This window comes from Elephantulus edwardii, unplaced genomic scaffold (assembly GCF_000299155.1).
Source record: "Elephantulus edwardii isolate Elephantulus edwardi_28Jun2011 unplaced genomic scaffold, EleEdw1.0 scaffold00590, whole genome shotgun sequence".
Lineage (NCBI taxonomy): Eukaryota > Metazoa > Chordata > Mammalia > Macroscelidea > Macroscelididae > Elephantulus > Elephantulus edwardii.
Window position 1 is genome coordinate 104,681 of NW_006400340.1, and position 6,413 is coordinate 111,093.

The 6,413-nt window shown below is 41.4% G+C and overlaps 1 pseudogene; it reads left to right on the forward strand.

The window, feature by feature from the left end:
• The first annotated feature begins 2,143 nt into the window (after window positions 1-2,143).
• On the forward strand, window positions 2,144-3,325 carry LOC102864727 (annotated as a pseudogene).
• Window positions 3,326-6,413: the final 3,088 nt, after the last annotated feature.

Genomic DNA, 6,413 nt, shown 5'->3' on the forward strand with positions numbered 1-6,413 from the left:
AGTGAAATTATTGAAAGGTAGAGTTTTATTGCTGTCATTCTGTTCAATTCTTTTTGGTGTTGTTGCTAGTTACTTTGGTCCATCCTGTTTTCTGTGGCATCTCTGTTTCAAGGACATTTCTCAGTGTTACCTGTAAGGCTGATCTTGTTTTTATGAACTTCTTTAGGTTCTGTATTTCTGGGAATAATTTGATCTCTCCTTCATACCTGATGGACAGTTTTGCTGGGTACAGTATTCTTGGTTGAAACTTGTGTTCTTTAAGTGTTCGATAGATGCCATTTCACTGTCTTCTTGCTCTCATGGTTTCTGCTGAGAAATCAGCGTTTATTCTTATTTGTTCTCCCTTATAGTTTACTCTTTGTTTCTCTCTCGTTGCTTTTAGTATTTTCTCCTTATCTTTGGTTCTAGAAAATTTGACAATGATATGCCTTGGTGTTTTTCATTTAGGGTTTATTCTATATGGCATTCGCTCAGCTTCTTGAATATATATTCTGTCATTCTTCATTATGCCTGGAAAGTTTTCCTCTAGTAATTCTTCCACAACTTTTTCAGTGCCTTTACTTGCTTCTTCCCATTCTGGGATTCCAATGATGTGGATGTTATTTCTTTTAATGGTATCCCACATTATTCTTTTCTTCTGTTTCCTACTTCTTTGCTTCTGCTTTTTTCTCAGTTATATCTGTGGTGGCAATTCTATCTTCTACTTCACTAATTCTGTCTTCCATCTCTTCACCTCTATTTGTATGTCCCTCCATCATGTTGACAGCATCAGAAACCTTCGATTTCATATTCTGAATTATTATTTCTTGTTTTTCCAGTGCCTCTAATACTTCATTTGTTTTCTCTGCATTGTTTTGGACTGTTTTTTTAAGTTCCTCCTGGTTTTTTACTGTAGTGTCCTGTAATTCTTCAAGTTTGTTTTTCATCCATTGAAAACATTCAATCATCTTTTTTCTAAATTCTTTATCAGAAAGTTCATTCAAACTTTCTGGCTTCATGAAATACATTGCTACTGTGTCATTTTTTGGGGGAGATATCTTGTTTTGGGCTTGCATGGTGAGTGAGGTACCCTGCTTTTTTCGAGACATTGAAGTGGAAGAGTTGTTGAAAACTAAGGTGTTAGTAGGTTCTTGTTTGATGTCACTACTTCTCTATAAAGATGTCCAGTACCTTCCTTTTGCTTAGGTTGATGGAATCAATGTGGTAGGGCCAAACAGCAGTTTGTAGTCTAAAGAAACTAAATCTTCAATATTGGACAACTTTTTCAAGTGATGTTGAAAAATGCTATAGATTTGGTATATGTGTTTATGTTCTTTGGGTGGTTCCCCCCCCCTTTTCTTTAAGTCCTGGCCCGAGGGCCTTCGACCCTCAGGCCCCAAAGTTCAGAACTGGTGGGGGGGTCGCGAGCTGGGTCGGGTCAGAGCTGGCAGGGGGGTCATGAGCTGGGTCGGGGGGAGCAATGCAATATCTGAAGATGGGGGTCGTGGGCCAGAGCTGCAAGGGTGTGTCCCAATTCAAGTCCACTCCCACTGTCCACTGCATCTGCGCACGTCACCTTGGCCAGTCCCAAAGTTCAGAGCTGGCGGGGGGATGCGAGCTGGGTCGGGTTAGAGCTGGTGGGGGGTCGCAGGCCGGGTCGGGGGGAGCAATCTTAAGAATAAATTTAATGCATTGAACATCAATGACCAAAGATCAGACAAGTTGTGAAATGACATCAAGAAGACCATCCAAAGAACAAGATCATTGCAAAGACAGAGGCTTGACTGTTGCTGCCTTTATGCAGAGCCCCAAAGAAAGCCCTACCCACTACCTTCTATTGGTGCATCTGAAGACACTGCTTCCACCAAAAATCATCTCCTCTGCTCTCCCCACTCTAAATTTCTGCTTCAGTGCACACACAAAGGAGCTGCTCAGAGTAAGGGATACTTCATCTTTACTCCCTGTTGATGACCTGACAAAAAGACTGTCATTAGGGAATTAAGTGAAAAGAAATGTTAATTACAGAAAAGCATGAAGATGCAATCCAGAGATCCAAGAAGAAAACTTTCCAGATATCATAAAAAAATAAGTAAATAGGATGCTGAGTCTCAAACCTGAAACCTGACCTTTTACGGTTTTTCATCTGGCTTTGACTTAGGAGGAACAGCACAACATGCTGGGCTCTGGATTTAAAGCTGAGCGTTTACGAGTAAAATTGAGATTAGTTATAAATCGTCTTAAATTATTGGAGGAAAAAAACCACGGAACTGGCCCAGAAAGCAAGGAAGGAGATTGCAGACTACCTGGCTGCTGGGAAAGATGAAAGCGCTCGGATCCGAGTGGAGCACATTATCCGGGAAGACTACCTTGTGGAGGCCATGGAGATCCTAGAGCTGTACTGCGACCTGCTGCTGGCTTGGTTTGACCTCATCCAATCTATGAAAGAACGGGATACTGGTTTGGCTGAATCTTTGTCTACACTGATTTGGGCTGCTCCTCAGCTCCAGTCAGAAGTGGCTGAGTTGAAAAGAGTTGCTGATCAGCTCTGTGCCATGTATAGCAAAGAATATAGCAAGTTATGTAGAACCAACCAGACTGGGACTGTGAATGACAGGCTAATGCACAAACTAAGTGTGGAAGCTCCACCCAAAATCTTGGTGGAGAGATACCTGATTGAAATTGCCAAGAACTACAATGTGCCCTATGAGCCTGACTCTGTTGTCATGGCAGAAGCTCCCCCTGGGGTAGAGACAGATCTTATTGATGTTGGATTCACAGATGATGTGAAGAAAGGTGGCCCTGGAAGAGGAGGAGGAGGTGGTGGTGGATATACTGCATCAGTTGGTGGACCTGAAGGAACAGTGCCAGTGCCCATGTCGATGCCAATGCCAATGCCCATGCCATCTCCTGGTTCTCCTTTCTCATATCCACATCCAAAGGGAACGTTGGATTTCAAAGGATTGCCAGTGGGGACTTATCAGGCCCTTCCCAATATTCATCCACCTCAGATTCCAGCTACTCTCCCATCGTATGAATTGTTGATGACATTAATGCTCATAAGACTGTCTCTTCCACACAGATCATTGGCCCTGGACCCAAACCAGAAGCCTGTGCACAGCTGCCTCCCAGTCCTGCAAAGAACTACGACAACTTTGTACTTCCAGAGTTGCTGTCTGTGCCAGACACACCGCTCACTGCATCTGCTGGTGCCAACACCTCAGCTTCCGAAGACTTTGACTTTGATGATCTTTCCCAGAGATTTGAAGAGTTAAAAAGAAAACATAGGCCTTTAAACCAGGCAACTTCCAAGTCCTGGGAGTTGGAACTGAGCGGCTTCTCCTTGTAACAAAGAATCTCCATGAAATTCTGTTTCATCTGTTAATCATCACTGAGTGTACTCTTCCTATGGGCTCTCTTCCTGCTCTGCCAAATTCTGCTGCTTTCCAGTTCTTTTGCTCCTTAGAGACTAACGAATGGAGATTATGAGGCTAGAGCAGCTAGCTGCTGGCAGATGTGCTTGTCCATTTCCTGTCAGTGTGACCCAGGTTCTATCCCGGTCTGCCCCATAGTGCCTTCACAAGAGAGTGAGAAGGTGAAAGCATCATGAGGAGAGCTCCATCCCTGGCTGGACAGTGGAGACAAGCAGTCCTTAAATGGTCTTGGTGCCGAGTGCCAGACTTCGATACTCCTCTCTATTCAGAAGGATTTTTGATGAGAAAATCAAGGCCAAGATATAAGTTTTCTTGCTTTCTAACATGGAGAGAAAGAGAAGACTTGGGAGGCCATTGTAATGGTTCCTGGAAGCTGAGTCCTCATAGACACATATACTACTCCTTGCTGCAGGGCACTGTCTGCCTGGATCCAGTTGCAAAGTTAATTGGGAAAGTTAATGGCTTCTCAGTTCTACTAGATTCTCAGGGAACTCTCTGTGGCCTTTTGCTTTGAGTACTGCGTCCTGTGTACTCGAGGGCAGCATTGTGTAAATTCCTGTTTTTCCCTATAGCGTAGTCTGTTGGATTGCATCACTAGCAGGACAGGCCACCTGTTGGGCAGAAATTGCCATTCACGGCCAAGGCGGGCTTCCAGCTGCCTTAATTGAAGTACCCAGGCCTCTCTTGGGTAGTGAGCTGGAAATCCTACAGGAGAAGAGAGGTAGCTGTTTTCATTTGAAAACTTAATGATTGAGGGTAACTTCTAAAAACTTGGAATTTTTTTGGTGCCCATGTGGCTGTATTTGTTCCCTACTTCCCTGGGTGGATGAGATTCTTCATATTGTAACTTGTGTGCTCCTTTGCTCCCTGTCCAAGGCCATCCTTCCCGGGGGTGAGGTGGGGGTGTTTGGCATTGGAAGATGCGACCTTCTTTACTGTATAGTGTTACCTGGACATGTTTGAAGCAACTTTTCTTTAATGTTTCTGATTGGTTTATATCATAGCTCAGTCACTGCTAATAAAATTAAAAACTCTGCTCTAAAAAAAATTAAAAAATAAGGAAATAGATATTTAAGAATCTCAGTGAAATCTAAAAATATTACATCCACAAAAGAAAAAAAAAGATATACCATAATAAAATACTCCAAAGTCAAACACAAGAATAGAATACTAAAAGCAGCTCAAGGAAAAGAGAGTCTCCTACAAATACAACATATAGTGTCTATCCTTGAGAAGAATGGAAATCCCAGAACACCTGATTGAGCTCGTGTAAAACTTATACTTGGATCAGGAGGCAATTATAAGAGCAAAGTAAGGAAACACTGATGGATTCTAAATAAGAAAAGGAGTGCATCAGAGATGTGTCCTGCCTCCATACCATTTAAATCTGTATGCAGATCATTCAAGAGGCTGAAATTTATGTGGAGGAATGTGGCATTAGGATTGGAGACTCATCAACAACCTGCGTTGTGCAAATGGCACAATATTATTTACTGAAATTGAGGAGGGCTTGAAACATTTGATGCAGATTTCAAGGATTGTAATCTGCAATATGGATTGAAGCTCAACATCAAGAAAATGAAGATTCTCACTACTGGATCAATTGGTAGGACCATGATAGGTAGAGAATAGATTGAGATTGTTAACAATTTTAGCTTGCTCAGTTCAACAATCAACACTACCGGTAACAGCAGTCAGAAAATCAGAAGATTAATTGTATCAGAAAAATCTGCATTCAGGGACCTCTGCAGAGTGCTAAGAATCAACAATGTCAATCTAAAGACTAAGGTGTGCCTGATACAGGCCATGGTCTTTGCAATTACTTACAATGCATCAGAGAACTGGACAATGACTAAGGACAACAGAAGAAAAATTGATGCCTTTGAGTTGTGGTGTTGGAGAAGAGTATTTAACATTCCATACATTGCCAAGAAAATGGACAGGTTTGTCCTGGAAAGGGTGAAACCAAGCTGTTCCTTGGAGACAAGAATTTTGAGACTCTATCTAACATACTTAGTGCACGTAGCCAAGAGGGACAGTCTTTTAAGAAGGATATCATGCTTGGAAGGGTCGAAGGACAGCACAAGAGAGGAAGACCTCAGATGATATGTATTGGCACAATGACTGCGGTAATGAGGGTAGGTGTGTCAGAGAGAGTGAGATTGGCTCAAGATAGAGCCAGGTTCAGAGGTATTGTGCATAGTCGACTGGACAGCACATAACATCAAAAAGGAGAATTGATTCGATTAAGCTATGATTTCCCAACAAAAACCATGTGAGTAAGAAGAAAATGTGATAGCATACTAAAAAAGCAGAAAGAAATATTTTTCAGTTGAGGATCCTGTATTCAGCAAAACAGTCCATCAAATATGAAGGAGAAAGTAGATTTTCAGAAAAGCAGGAGCTTGATGAAATGATGAAAACAAGACCAGCTCTACAAGAAATATTAAGGGAAGTCTTCACTGAGAAACAGCATAGGAAAGAGAACAGATCAAAGTAAATAGCAACAACAGCAACAAATCACCAAGAAGCTTAGCAAAACAGCAATAAATAACCCTGCCTTGTTGATAATCACACTGAATGTGAACAACTTGAACACACCAATTAATAGACCCTTATAGAAGATTGGTTAAAAAAAATCCTAAACAACCTATTAATATGTTGCCTACAAAAGGCACATCTAAGAATACATCTAAGACACATCTAAGACAGACTGAAAATCAAAGGGTTGGAAATGGCATCTATAAGAGAGTAGGAGTGGCAATACTAATTTTTATAAAACAGGTATCAAAGTGAAAACCAGCATAAAATACAAAGAAGAACCCCGTAAATTGCTCAAAGGCAAAAAAACAACAAGAGATTAACCTTAGTTAATACCTGTGCACGAGACATGCAAAATAGATAAAACAGATAGCACAATAGTTGTAGAAAACTTTAACACATTACTCTCTCTGAGACATGTCAATTAGAAAGAAACTTAAAAAAGATACAGAAGAATGTTGA